Source organism: Cygnus atratus, chromosome 2, assembly GCF_013377495.2.
Source record: "Cygnus atratus isolate AKBS03 ecotype Queensland, Australia chromosome 2, CAtr_DNAZoo_HiC_assembly, whole genome shotgun sequence".
NCBI classification, from domain to species: domain Eukaryota; kingdom Metazoa; phylum Chordata; class Aves; order Anseriformes; family Anatidae; genus Cygnus; species Cygnus atratus.
This window is the reverse complement of record NC_066363.1, coordinates 95,149,666-95,165,612: the sequence shown is the minus strand read 5'-3', so window position 1 is coordinate 95,165,612 and position 15,947 is coordinate 95,149,666. Positions and strand designations below refer to the sequence as shown.

Genomic DNA, 15,947 nt, shown 5'->3' with positions numbered 1-15,947 from the left:
CCATGTACTTCAATAAAAGTGACTGAACCATACAGAAGGTTACTATTTTGTAGCCCCTTTCAAATTCTTTTATTTTTATTTAAGTTTTACATGGTGGATTTCTAAAATCTGTCTTTAGATTCTGTAACCTGGCTCACATAACCTTAAGTAGGTCTTTTAGATTTTGAGGGGGCAATTTTTGTTCTGTTTGTATTTATTTCAAAAGTGGACATTAGAATTACAAATTATATTATAAAAGAAATTGTAAAATTAATTACTTGGCACTGTAAATGTCAAAACTAAACTGCTGATGCAAGTATATATGGCAGTATGTACTGACTGAAATTATTTTTATCACATCTGGCTCGATTATGTTCCACTGAGGTACTCTGTCAAAAAAGAAGTTGAAGTGATCTGAATATAGCAAAATAATTTGGAACTAAAAATACACTAAAATGCAACAAAATCAGTTGCAGAAAGATCTGCAAGTGGAAAAAGGTCAGCATAGACAACCAAGCAAAAGCAGGTCAAATTGTAGTATCAATGATACTAGGATAAAGTAAATGCCATGCCCAGAGAAATAGAAAGGCAAATGACTGAAAATTATCGAAGAAATGGGGAATTTCAACAAATTCCTAAGAAAATAAAGCAGCACAATGCATAATGGATAACTTCAGGAACTGGAGACATTGATTTATATGAAAACAGACCCTAAAATGGATAATAAAAACAATAATGCATGTCTATATTTTCTTCAGGGACAAGTTAAAACCAGACAAAAAATTCCTTTATATCACCACTAAGAAATTCAGCAATAAAAGTAGATTTTCTAAGTAATACTATCCACATCAAGATTTTAGAGATCAAAATGGGATGACTTGAAAAGGTTGGTCAGACTTAAGAGAGTTGTTTTGTAAGGAAACACAAAAAAGTACCTGAAAACATGCAACACAGTATTCTGTAGATCCTTTAGAAAAGTAACCGTAAGATGGAGAAACATGCAGATGCTTTTAAATATACCCAAATGAAATATCAACTTTTGTCTAATTAAGGTCCTGCAGCTAATACCGGGCAACAACCTTCAGATTCAGTGAGTGTTACAAATTACTTGAATCTAACAAGACCTGTCTGTAGATTCATAAAGTACAGAGGGACTAATAGTTCTATTTTACCATGACAGTTCCCAGTTGTGAGTTACCTCCCAATATAAAAGAACTAGCCAAAGAGAATCACCTATTACTCAATATGCCTTACTGAACCAACAGTCTGAACATAAAATTACTTCACTTTCATGAGCTGCAGGTTTTAAAATAGAATCAGTTTTGGTCATTGGAGTCATTAAGATTAAGCGCCCAGTAGGTGACCAAAGCGATTTTCCTTGTCAGTCTGACTGCGTTGTAACTAGCACCTAGACATAGAGTCCATGTTTTTTATCCATATTCATTTGTGTTGCGTGCTAATTACATGTAGACAGAAATAGAGCACTTCAAAATAGAATAATTCCATTTGCATCTTTCAGCCGAAAAGGTACTAATTTCCAACCTTCCAATTCTTTTCCAGGGTGTCTGAGGTAGCATCCTCTTACCCCCTCGCAAGAAACATGACAGGTCTCCACTTAATACCAGTGGGAACAGTCAGCTGAAAGAACACTATAACTATATGGAGTAACGGAACACAGAGGAAGGATTAAAAAAAGATAAGCTTGTTCTGGATCACTGCAAAGTAAGAAAATGTGTAATTCTGTACAAAGTCTTATTTGGAGCTAGCTGAAAAGTCTTATTTTAATTTCCACTTTTTCTTTTCCTTTGCTATACAACAAAAGAATGAAAACAAAAATAGTTTCAAAATGACAGTGAAGTTTCTTTTGTTTATAAAATATTGAAACTACTAATTTTAGTTCATCCATTTTGGTCTCCCTGAAATGATTTTGCCAGTTTTTCTAAAAATAATAATAATAACAACAATGTCAACAACAAACTCAAGCAAAAACTCTTGTAACATTCCTCCAGTTTCATAAGTCATTTAATTTCAACACAACTGCTTGTTCCAATATTATAAGTTTCTCTTGTATGCTCTCCAAAAACTGATGGCCAGTTCGGAATTTCTAAGTGACTCATTCAATGATATTTGGAAGTACCTAGTCAGGAAACAACCCGCTTTTATTAATGTGAAATCAGCTACACCATAGAGCCCCTGAGTTATGGTAAGCAACTAAGTAATGCAGATAAATCACATGAATGTGGATTAACTGGAAATGAAATTTATTTATGACAGAATTGAACCTGAACACAGCAGTTACTTTTGGAAATGAACTTGACTTGACAGGAGGTCCATAGGTAGAATGCAGCATGCAAGAGAATAAAACAGGCTACAAATGTAAGGAAACAAAACATACCAACCTAAACAAAATAAGTGGCAGTTCTGCAAAACCACACTTTCAACTAGAAATCCCAACCTTTTCACAAGTACAAACTAAAACCAAAGATTAAACAAAAAACAAAAAACAAAAACAACAACAACAAAAAACTCATGCTCACAATATAGAACCGACATCTTGGTTTCTTCAATGCAAAAGTATGAAATTAGTATGTTTTTAAAGAGTAGTCTCTGATATGGTAAATAAACAGAGCAGCAGATATCATAGCTCACTCAGTTCAGTAACAGGAAACTTTTAGTATGATTTTATGGTACAAAGAATAAAACTATGTAGCTTGTACTTAAAAGACATACCATTCCAATGGAATTAACAGAACAGAAAGTACCATGTTTGATCCAAAACTAAGACTTGTAATACAGATATATATTTCAAAACAAATGAAAACAAGTGTGTGAAATCTATCTAGCTGTATTGAGAGTACGTCATACATAGAATACTGTAGAAAACTCAGGTTTTGGGTGCATGTGATGCCTGATCTTTATCAATACTGAATATGGGTCTACAAAGTAGGTGTTCTGCCTGTATACGAAACAGCTTTCATTTGACTGGCACTTTCAAGTGCTGTTTTAAAATAAATATTACCAACTGGATGAACAAGCTATAGAGAATGTCCAGCTCCTTGCAAACCCATTTTAAAATGAACAACATGCAATAAGAGGTTATGTAGTGTTTTATTGCCTCACGTGCAAATAATCTCCACGTTTTCCTCAGATACAAAATCTGAAACAATTTTCAGTGACATTCCCATATTAATTGCGACACTCGTGGAGAAGATATTTTGACTAGAAGCTGAATAGCTAAAAAATAAGTCTTGAAAAGGTCGTGCAGATGGAAGGTGAATTTATATCACAGAAAAAGCTCCAACATGTTGATATAATTAAGCATTCCTAATGAGTTAGAAATCCAGGCTAGTTGCACATGCTATTTTAGTTTCTCTAGCCTTCTGTGGTTGATGGAGAGACTCTTCTTGAAGGCAATGCCTGACTCAGGAGCTGATCCTGTTCTCTAGAGGGCAGTCTCTTGCTCTTTCTGCACTGACTACAGCCAGAAATCAGGAAGATTAATAACTAGCAGTGTCCCTTTGTTAATAACCCCATTCCACTTTAAACTGTGTAAAGATTGGCAAGAGCTATTACTTTGAAGAATTAAATATAGTCCCAAGTATGAAGCTTTACTGAAATGTTTCAAGTTTAACAAAGAACCCAGGATATCAGTTAATGCAACATCACCTGGTTGGAAGGCTTCTGTCCAGCTCATTAACCAGTGACATGTTTTGTTAAGCAGTGACTAAAGCACAATGAAACTATTTTCTCACTTTATGTCTGACAAATATTCGTCATTTGAATTTTATTGAAGGCATAACAAACTAACCATTGGAAATCACTTCACAGGAATTCTAGCACAAATGTCTATTCAGACTTTATAAAGGGATGCAAATTTGCAAAGTACTCCTAAGTATGAAATAGTATGCCAGTAAGAAACTACTGTTCCAGACATCCCTCAATGACACCTTTTGAAAATGAAATTAAGAAGGTATGGGAAAATAAATTTTAAATGATTTGCACACCATTCTTTTTGTTTGTTTTATATATATAGCATCTCTGAAAAATTCCAATGGAAACACATTTCAGAACCACTTATTCTGAAATTTATGCAGATTAAAGTGAGAGAGGATGCATTTATGTCAACACCTAACTAGCTTCTTGACCCAAAACAGAATTAAACCTCAAGGAGATTAGTTACAAATCTCCTGAGCAAATGAGAGGCAACATCAGACATCAAATAAAGTGTCTGGCAACTCTCCAAAACACCAGCCTGTGCTGAGGCTGTATATCCTCACCATCTCTGAACTTCTGTCTTGCTGGGCAAGGAAAGGACATCTAAGTAAAACACACACAATAAACTGAATTTGCAGGTTTGGGGGCCTGCTGTAGGCAGTACATCTTGCAAACAAACCACTTGTGCTATCTCCTTCACTGAGGGAAAGATTAGAAGATGGGGAAAGGTGAGAATAAGTTATAGAGAATAGCATCAAATTTAGAAATTCATCTCAGGAGTTCAAGACCTTATCTCTATTCTGAGGATGAGGAGAGATGTAAAGAGCACATCGTATTCAGATAGAAACCTCTGGAAGACTAGTTTATGCCCATGTCCTGGCTAGCACAGAAAATTTATTCATCACTGGGTGGGGGAAAGAGGGGAACTGAAATCAAGTTATCAACATGCCATCTGATAAAGGTGGTGGCATTGACCTCTGATCTGTGGCAGTGGGACTGATGTCTGAAACACACACTGCTTAGATCCTGGTCCTGTTAGCATTTTTTCTGAGGAGCAGAGACATATTTGTACATATATGCATATATGTATATATATATGTACTTCACCAGTACTTCAGTAGTAACTTTGTCTTAGAGCTTTAAAAACCAAAACAAAATAAAACCAACCAAAACACATAAAGCATAAGCAGTACAGCTGCAAACAATTCACAGATATATGAAGCTTGATCAGGAAGGCCAGAAGGAAGAATAGAGTATATTCTCGGCCAGAAAAATCACCTTCTTTCTGTATCAGTCACATTGAGTGAACCACAGAACAGTCATTTTAATGATTTTTTTTTAACCTTTCTAAGACCTCTGATCTCTTGTCTGAGAGGAACAAATATTCCACTGAGAGAAAATCAGTCTTATCATCATATCCTTTTGTGCACTTCACGTCTTTCTCTACAAGCTGTTGCACAAAAACTTCCACTGTGTTCTGATCAAAGTATTCCCTGCAGTTCCCACTTGGAAGATGTCCATGATAGCTGTCTACAAACATACAAGCACTCTGATTCTGTTCTCTCTCCAATGCTGGGGAGAGAGGGCAATGTAGGAGCAAGCATGTAACTTCTTGATCTGTGGGAAGCTAGCTGTAGGTATGGATGGAGTGGTGAACATCCACAAACTGGATCAGCAGGGCTAGCTACTGGGTTTAGCTCCCAGCAAAACTTAGGTAGTTACCGATATTTGTTCACACCCCAAATCTAAAGGTTGAATGTGTGAAATTCTCTCATTTCTTCTCTTTAATTTTATCTGAGCAAACAGCAAACGTCCTTACCCTCTAAAGGCAGAAAAGAGAGACATCATCACCAGCATGGACATTATGGACCCAATTATATGTTGCACTGCTATGCCTGGCAGAACCTGGGAGCTGTTTGATGTTCTTTGGTCTTCCTCAGCTGGCAGAGAATAAAAGTCTGAGACGTGAGTTCTTCTACTCTCAGTTAATCTAACTGGGTTGTTCACTCATTTTAAGTGCTGGCATTAACTGTTCAATGATACATTTTTGGAAAGGAGTTGCGAGAAGAAGTGGAGCCTAAGCAAAGGAGGATCAGCTGGGAGTTCTCAAAAACAATGAAACAGAAGAAAAAAGTAAATGAGAAACAGGATGATCTGGAAAGAAAATTCTAGGAATGCCAGGAAGAAAATAAAAAGCCAAAAAACAGTGGTTCTAAAATTGACTGTTTTTCCAGCTCTTTGAGACATTTGAACTCACAAAGAGGTTTCCTATATATACCAGTAGTACATTTAGATATTATTATTTATTTCATACACTTAAGAAGGGAAGAGGAGGTGGACAGTTCAGGGTCTGCTTGCAAAAGTAGAAGTTGGCCTCCTCATGAGATGTGTTCAGTCCTAAGATCTAATGCAGAAGGGCATTTTAATTTTAGTTAAATGCAAAACAAGTTATTAATACAGTGCTCTGGGCATCAAATCAAGTGGCATGTTCTTTTCTGAACAAAAATACCTTCTTGCCTGGAGCCTGCAAGAGCAGAGAAGACGTAAAATGCACTTGGCCTTCATGGAAAAGTTATAATAAGTGTGCAATAAAGAATATTCAATAATCCATGATGAGATGGCATACAGGAGAAAGTAGAAAACTTATTACAATTTATATGTTATTATTAGTATTACATTATTATCATTAGTAGTAGTAGTAGTAGCATTAAAAGGGGAGGGGTGGATTTGTAGCATCTGTTGCAAAATCTTGCATACCGGACCGTGTGATTTGTACAACAATAATAGGATTTTACAATGTTTGCTAGTGAATTCATTTTTAGCAGGGCTGACAGCACTAGTCAGACAACAATCAACACTGCCTAATAACACAGACAAGAGTTCATTAAGCAATAAGAAGAAACTGAGAAAGTATTTTAAGGTGACGGAGTAGCAGGCATCTTTCAGATGTATTAAATTATCCTTGAGGAAAGCTGTGGAGTTGCAGACAGTGTTGAGTTCTAACACACTGAGGTACTGAATGATAGACACATAAAAAGATACTTTTTTTATGACTCTGAAATTAAACATGTTTCAGCAAGCAAACCCTAAGTATTACAGAGAAACAAGGACAAATGAAACTTCCTTCACTCAGTTCAGTTCAACTTCACTTCAATCAGTTAAAAATATTCTTTACTTCAAAGTTTTGTTGATTATTAAAATGAATGACAGCAAATGCAGGGCTCATCTTGTTTGTAAAGAATGAAGTGGTGACTGTCAAAGGAATATCTTTCGGTACCTTTGATATCAGAAGCGGAAACCTTCCACTGCACGTATTAAACTATGTCACTGCAAACAAATCGTGCATGTGAATTATAGTGACATAACCTATCACCTGAAAGGACAGCTGAGTAAAAATGACAAACGTACATTATTAAGGTAAAAAATGGATTACTGTTAGAAACAGAGAAAACCCATGATTGATATTCGCATTTTCACACACGGAAAATGGTTAAAATCTTTCTAAATTTTTAGGGTTAGACAAAAGCCATTAGAACTAACAGATTATAAAACACCTTTATAGTAATGTCAATCAATACAGTCAAATTGAAATAACTTTATTAACACTTTTTCTCTTTCGCTCTCCCAAAAAGGAGCATACGTTAAACTAGGTGTGTAGAGAGATCTAATTTTTCTGAGAACTGTTTAAATATTCTTACAGTAAGAGCCATAGTGCATGTATCAGATTTTTCCTTCTGGAGCCAGAAAAATGGAAACTATTCAAAAACTCTTACACATACACATGAATAAATATACTCTTCTTTACTAGAATCTTACCCTAATTTGTCCCTTAAATTTCAGGAGTCAACCAGCTAAATCCCTAATTACAAACAATGAGAATATTTCTGGTAAAATAACTGAAAATAGAACAGATTCCTGTAAGCCAATATTAAAGCAGCAAAGTGGGAAAAAAAATACCACATGCAGTCTTCCTTGTCACTTTCTCAGAGAAGATTCAAGTGTCATAATGTGTAAATTGCTTCTCCAGTCAGAACAGACATATATTAATAATCCACGTGCCTCTTTTAGCCTAGTCTGCAAAAAAAAATCAATGAAGCAAAAAGCAAAAATACCTTATTTAAACAAATGCTGCCCTTCTCTCAAAAAAAAAAATATTATCATGTGAAGCACAAAATCAACTGAAGAAAGATGAAGTTGTTTGCTTTAAATGTGCAAAAAGCTGACAAAGCTTGTTTTTCAGAAACTGATTCTACAAAATAGATTTATATCTATCTACAGTGTCAAAACAAATTTGGTAAATTTGTGTTTGTTTTTAAGCATATATTTATTATTTATAAGGGCACTAGATTCTGCATGGGGGAAACAATATTCTAACTTCATTTAATTGAGTAAATATTAGTTTAGAAACTTAGTGGAAAGAAATTATATCACTTTCAGTAGATTTTCTGTCAGTATTAAAACTATTTTTCTGGTTATATTAAATATATCACTAAAGAAAATAAAAGTAATCTATATCATTGATCTGCTTGAGTACCCAAGCAGTCAGTAGGAAGCTAATATTACTTTTCAGACTTGATTTTATTTGCAGTAAAGGTATATATCAAAACACAACTTACAAAAACACACTTGAAAGCCTCTGAAAGTAAATCCATTATCTTTTCTAGTGCTTCCCTAGTGAATTACTTTTCCCCTTTTAGACTTTTTGCTTGCTGACAAAGCCTGTAGTGTATCTTCACTGTAAAAACAGCCATAATACCTGACTAACCCTCCTGTCATAGATACTACACTGTTGTTTTAACAGTAGATGTTGAAAACTGACAGAAAAAATGAGACATTTTTAAATCTTCCTCCTATAGAGTAAATAATTCACTGTTTGTGAAGTCTCCCTCTATAAGTTACTCAACAGTTTAGATAGCTTTCTTGTTGATTATAATCATTAGAAAGTAATGCAGAGAATAATCATTGTAACTTGGGTTTTAAAAGCCTCTAGGTATGTCAACAGAGATCCCAAGCAGCAATGCAACCTCTTTGTAGTCACAAGAGTTGTGAAAGAAAAGGATTGGGAACAGACAAGCAAACAGAAAAATGCCTTTGTTATTTCAGACTTTCACCTCTATCTGTTAGCTGCATGGTGGCAAACATTCCCTACATGCTTAACAAGGAAGATGAGTATGGTGTGAGGCTCAGAGGACCACTGAAAGTCCCCATACCCAGCTCCTCATTTAAGGTAGGCAAGAGAAAGTTTTTTAACACTTTCCACAACAACTTCCAACAACTTGTGCTTTACCTAGAATATACCATGTGGAAGACTTCCAGTAAGAGCACAGCTTCCACAACGCTTAGGAGACTGCAGTTACCATTCACAAAGAAAGATGATGTTTCCCCACACACACATTTGAATTTTTCTAGTTGAACATTGAATTCCATCACATTTAGTATGCTAAGTCAGAAAGGACAGTAAGATTATTGATCAACTCCCTGTGTAAGAGTAAAGTTCTCTAAATCTTTATTTGAACTCAGAGAAACTAGACAGAAAAAAAGAACAAAAATAAAACAAACAAACAAACAAAACCTTTGTCCAAAACCTTCCCAGATAGTTATAGTACCATTTTCATAAATTTAAATATTAAGGTCTTCTAATGAATATAGTATTCCAGTCCTCCTCAAACCATTCTTCCTATAGTTTCTGAAACATAAGTACAACAAATAATCCAGTAATTCCAAATATGCTGGAGAAGTAAATCGTACCATTTTTTCCTATATTTTCTTGCATTTACTTTATTAAAAACACAGAACCATGTGTTCAGTTCATCTACCAAGACCACTCAGACAACTTCAAATTCACAGTGCTGAATCTTAACAAGTCTTTATGCTTGATATAAAAAATGTATATAAAGTTAGAATTGGTTTTATCAAATTTACTCTGAAGTGGAAAACTTTCTACTCAATTTATTTTGTGTCAGGAAAATACCCCCTGTCTCATGTTAAAGAAGAACTTCTAGACCCCATATATTTGGTGAATTTCAAGGGAGATCACACTTGGAAAACCTACCATAATCTGAATGGAAAAGGCTTGAAAAGATTTGAACAGATAAAAATGAAAAGCATAAAATTGTCAAGAATGTACTATTAACATGGTCTTCAGTATGAAAAAGGTACTTTTTCTTAAAAAAATAAATTAAAAAAAAATCACAAGCATTTCCTTTCACAATTCATCTTCTTCATAGAACGATACACCAGAATTTCTTCTTTCATTAAAAATTACATCCCAGAATGCTGGACTATAGCTTAGCAGGTACCTAATTCCTCTCCTTCTCATAATCACACACTAAAATCAACAGGCAATAAGGAAGCTAAATAACAATGAAGAGACTAAATTTGTAGTGTAAATTGATGTGGATATTCTGCATATATTTGCTGAAACAACAGCTCTGAATAGCGTCTTTTCTCTTCTTGCCTCTCTCAATTTTTATTACATTGACTTATTAATTTCTAATTTCACTGTTTGGCCAGAACATAGGCTGGGCAGAACCTCTTGAGTCAGGATCCAGTCCCTTGTTATTACAAGTCTAGCTACTTTACAAAGACTGTTGAGAAACCTCATTTTAAACTTAAACATACCAAAAAGCTGCATAAGCTAAAGGATAAAACCTTATCTTCCTGACCCATGTAAAGAAAGCAATCAGCCATTCCTGTTCACAGCTGAGTCTTACTCTGAAGATTTATCCATTGAGTACTTCTCATTAGATTACAATGAATGGTTCAAAAGATGGGATCAAACACTAGTGCTAGATTTGCAGGGAGAACTGGAAGAGCTGGGAACAGGGGACAGTAACTTCAGCTACACAACCTAGACTATCAGTTCCACAGAGATTCTTACAGTGCACTTTGCACCGTAGACCTGAAGCAACATTATCACCAAGCAGACTTGTGGAAATTATGGAGAAAAACTGCTGTAATAGGCTTCAAGCTTATTCTCTTCTCCAGAACACTGGAAAAAGCAAGTTCAGACAGAGGTTCTGTGATGATACTAGTCAAAGCCTAAGATATGTGGCCATACTACTTAGAGAGCTCGTAAAAGTAATTGTTGAAAATATTAATCCAACGTAAAATTTGTCGATTATTTTCAGCTATGAGTCATAGTTTGTGTCTTTGCAAGGGGCAGAAGTGAAGAAAAAGAAGCATACTCCTCAGCAATAAAATAAATTGATATTTCCATGGAATTTAATGGCTGCTACTGCAAAATACAGACATCACTGTCAGAGAATTTGATGCCACTGTGCTGCAGAACACAAATGAATTCAGGTACATTTCAAACAATTTGTATGAAAAACTTCAATTCATGATCTGCTTTAAAGACATTCAAACCACATGTGCACTGTGATCAATTTATTTATGAGAAAACATCATCATTCAAAACAAAATATTTCCTAGTCTAAGAGCTGAATCATCATTTCATGTAAAAACAAAACAGAGCACACACACACACTCTAATACACACATGCAGAACTGTGTACAATCAGCATGCATTCTCCAGCTTCTATTTTTGTGATATTCCAAGTGGATTCAAACCAAAAGAAGAGGGAACTGGTCCCTATAACTGGTCGCTATTATCATATAGAAAACAGAAATTGATAAGCACTGCAATTTTTGAGATATTCTTTATTTTGAACTACTACTACTACCAAAATAAAAATAAAAATAAAAAAATAATCTGAAACAGCGCTTTCAAAATAAAAGAAACAAAAATAGTGTTTTGTTCTCACACAGAAACAATCAAGCACTATGTAAAAGAAATATGTTAATGGTGGCACTGATAATGTAAAAAGGACAAAGATGATAACTTAAATGAAAATACTAGCTTAGTTTTAGTAACAGGAATTTTGAGAAGAATACGGGAGAAACAGAGGAAGAGAAAAGAGATGGGAGTTTAGCAATAATTGAAACGATTCACAATTGAATATAGAGAGTACAAAGGAATAGGAGAAAGGGGTCATGGAATTAGAACAGTTGAATTGTGTGGTGTTTTTAGTAACCATATTTGATCAAATATACTGCCTATCTGACCACTGCTGTTACCTAACGAGTTGAAAATTTTGCTGGAAATAAGTTCTGTGTAGGTCCATAACAACTGAAATATATGACCATGCTAAAAGAAACAATCAAACCAAACAAACAATCCACCAAACATATTATCAGTAGAACTGAAATGCAGTTATGTTCCTAACAATGACTCTCTGTATTCAATAATTTTGAATTAAAATCTGCATGTACTTATTGAACACTACTGGGATCACTTACATGCCTAAAAGTTAAGCATGTCGTTAATTTCTTTGCTGAATCAAGACCTTATGTAACAAGTTTATTTTTATCAGATGTATATCAAAGATGATAATATTAGAGATGTTCTTGAGTTTGAAAGATGCACACATGACTTTACTGACAGCCTGGTTTCCCCAATTTAAAAATTTCCAGACTTCATGGTTTATTTATGGAAAAAATCACAGAGACTGTCATATCCTTTGTTTGATTAAAAGGAATGAATTAGGTAATATAATAATACTTGTTTAAATTTTGTGACACAATACACTGTGCTAGAATAAAAGATTCATTTTTCTTTTACCTATTAATTTGTATTGCCTGAACATTAGCTTATCTGAGAGAGGCAATATTTTGTAATGGCTAGAGAAATGAGAGACAAACTGCAAGTGAATAGAAATGAGTTGTATTTCCTGATCTTTAGTGTCTTTCTGTATAATTTTCAATAAATGCAAACACCATGCCAATAAAATTACTCATTACCAACAAACAAGCAAAGAAAAAACAACACTGGGATAAATTTTAGGCATCACCATTTACCAAAATGTGAGTGTCTGGCAAATGATCATGTTATGAAATTGAGATTTAGTAACCAGCAATACCGCACAAGTAGTTCAAATCCTAGACCTATTTATAACCTTTTTTTTTTTTAATGTCAACAAAGCTACCAATTTAGACTACCAGCTCAATAGTGCACTGTTTCACATACAGCATGTGCTTAGGTGACATGCTTAAACACAGACCTGGTGTCTGGTTTGGGCCTACTGGTCTAGGGAAATGAAAATTAGCTGTTCAGGCCATTTGTTTGCAGTGGTGTTCTCTGAATCTAAAAGACAGGAACTTCTAACAAACTCCAAGGCAAGTGCTCAGGCAGGCCGAGCAGGGAGCCCTCCATGAAAGAAAGGCTGAATCACTCATGTAACCCCACTTGTAGTATTCACAGAATTAAAGAAAAATTCAGGGTGGAAGGGACCTCTGCAGATCAACTAAGTTCAACTCCCTGCTCTAAGCAGAGCCTTCTATTTCAGGTAGCTCAGGGCCATGTACAGTCAAATTTGAACATCATCAGGGACAGAGATTCTAAAACCTCTCTGGGAACCTGTTCCAGGTCTGATCAGTCTGATATTAAACTAATAATTAATATATATATTTATATTTAATTGGAATTTCTCATGTTGCAACACCTCAGGCTGAAGAGCCTGGCTCCACCTTTTCTACAATTCCCATTAGGTACTTACTTTTCTAATGCTATCATTTGTGTGTGTGTGTGCCTTTACCTAGTAGTAGCTGCAATAAGAAAAACTTTCTGAGACACAACTGTTTAAAAAAAAAAAAAAAAAAACTGTTGCATATATTTGAAAATGATGTTATCTGAGAGGTAACAAAGAGGAACACAGGCTTTCTTCATTTGAACTCCTGGCCATGGCCTGGTGAAAATAAAATAAAAAAAAAAAAAAAAAGCTCTTTCTACCCCTTCCTGCAAGCTCAGTATAACTATACTATATATAAAGAAGGAAAAAGGTACTTCTCCTTTCCTTTCTATTCCCCTAAAATTGGAAAGTGTTGAAAACTGTTGTTTTAAATTCTGATTTTTTATTTTCAAAGTATTTTGAAAATATATGTAGATTTTACTGAACTGAAAAGAAAAGTCTCAGTTTGTAAGTACCTCTGTATTAAAAGATTTTTCAGTGGCAAGCAGCTCCATGACAGACAAAGGCACAAAGATGAATGACTGGTGATTGAAGCTAAGCAAAGTCTGACTGAAAATATTTTAAGACTGAGTGCAATTAATCAGTAGAACACCTCACTTAAGGGTATGCTGGATTCTCCAAAGAACATTTTAAATCAAAATTAGATGTCTTTTATAAAGATATGATCTAGCATAAACATAAATTACTAGGCTGTACAAAGATGCATACTAGATTAAAAAAATAATTATAATAAAAAAATGACCTGTGTATTAATTGGATGTCAAACTAAATGTCGTAGTTGCTTCTTCTGGACTGAAGATCTTGAACTGTGCAAATAAATTATTTTCAACCTCTACAAAACAGTAGTTTCAGTAAAAGCTTGTAAGGTCCAGAGTAAGAATGTAAAAGGCCTCAGCTGGAACAAGCTCTATGTGGTAATTCCACCCATATTATATCATGTTCCAACACTGTGAATATTAGGGTCTCTGACTGCAAGATGACTCTTTGGGCTTCCATGGATGAAGAAACAAAAAACAGAGAAGCCCAACAACTGTTCAAAAGCAATATTTACCAGGCACAGATGTCAGCAGAAGACATCATCTTTCCTTCTCAGTAGTTTGCTGCTCCTGGATCAGTAGATCCTGGGACAGGGATCTACTGCACGCTTGCAGTTCTGACAGGGTGTGTGAACATCAGTGAGAAGTGCAGAGAAAGAAGAGACAATTTGCCAAGCAAAAGCGTTGGTTCTTAGGACCCAGTGTCCACAACACCATATAGATTAGCTCTATATCTGTGGATGAGCACCAATTTCTGGTGGAGGAAAAGTTAGTTGTGTTCCTGGAGCACACATTCCTCTCAATTCTTCTATGAGGCATCTAGGTCATACACTCCAAAACCTCTCCACGGTAAGAACCAAAGCATGGTAAGTCAGGACAATTGGAGGATTTATTTCAAAATGGTGCTCCAGATCAGAACTGCCATGTAGTTATTCCCCTATAGTCCTAGCCAACTTGGCCCAGATGTAGTTGAAAAGCACAAGGACAATTTTTCTGATAGGGTACTTCCATGTCTCCATAGCTGCGAAAGTGTCCGTCATGTCTCTGTGACATCTTGGGGCACAATACTAAGGATAGAAAGTTACAATAATGGAAACAGAACCTAATTTTGTTTTAAATGTGATTTGAGAAACTGATGTTCTAACATTTAATAACATTATTTCTGTTTTAATTTAAGAGTAAAGTAAAAAATAAATGGATATAATTCCTTCTTCTCTGTCAACTACTGTGATCTGGAACACTATTTTCTCCCTATTTTCCTCCAGAAAACAAATTCACATGAACACGTTTTCCAGTTGAAAATTAAAAATATTCTCTTACCTCAAAGGGCTAGCTATTGTCTCTTTACCGAAAGAAATTTATGTGCCTCTAGTCTGTCCTCAAAATGAGGACAGTGTTTCAATGTTTTCATTATGGATTTTTGTCCAAAAAAAAATCACTAAATTACTAAAAGATCTGAGCAAATAACTTAGTCAATCATGCTTGTTCCTTTTTTTCTTTCTTTTTTTTTTTTGTTTGCAATTACTTTATCCAGTGTACTGTTAATATCCACTAATATTTTGCTTCATGTAAATTCCAGATGAATAATTTCCTTCTAATACTTTTTTCCTCAACTTAAGACAATAAGTAGCTTTCTCTGTTATCTAGGGAAGGTTCTCTGATATTTTTTAAAAGGTCATTTTCCATGCTTTCCATACTATAAATGATAATACCTAATTTTCCTGTAAATAATATGTGTTCAGCTGATCTGAAGATAAGGTTGAACCAAGTAATTTTGAGAATCTAGGGTGACCTCATAAGCCAACTAACTGCCCCAAATTGCATATTCTTTGACCTAAGGCATAGCTTTAGAAAAAAACACTTACTCTTAGCTTACTAGTAAGGTAGGATTCAATGCAAGCCTCAATAAATTGTTCTAATTATTAAATATCTTAAAACATGTAACCTATTTCTAGACTTATTTTGTCTAGCTTCTACTTTGAATTATTCAGTCTTATTATTTTTCTTTGCAGTCTGAAGCTGCTATCAAAAGTTTTTATATAGTTGAAGTGACAAAATGTCACCAACATCTGCCTGAGGGGATGAGCATAATTCTTGGAATCTTTCCATATAAAAAGATTGTTTTACTGCATTTTAGCCATTTCCATGGATCTTCTCTGAAAGCTTTGGAATTTATGACTATCTTCTG

At 34.8% G+C, this 15,947-nt stretch overlaps 1 protein-coding gene across 1 annotated transcript in view; it reads right to left on the bottom strand.

Annotated features, from left to right (window-relative positions):
• The window catches only part of GABBR2 (gamma-aminobutyric acid type B receptor subunit 2), a 473,013-nt gene that overhangs the window by 330,184 nt on the left and 126,882 nt on the right, over positions 1-15,947 (bottom strand).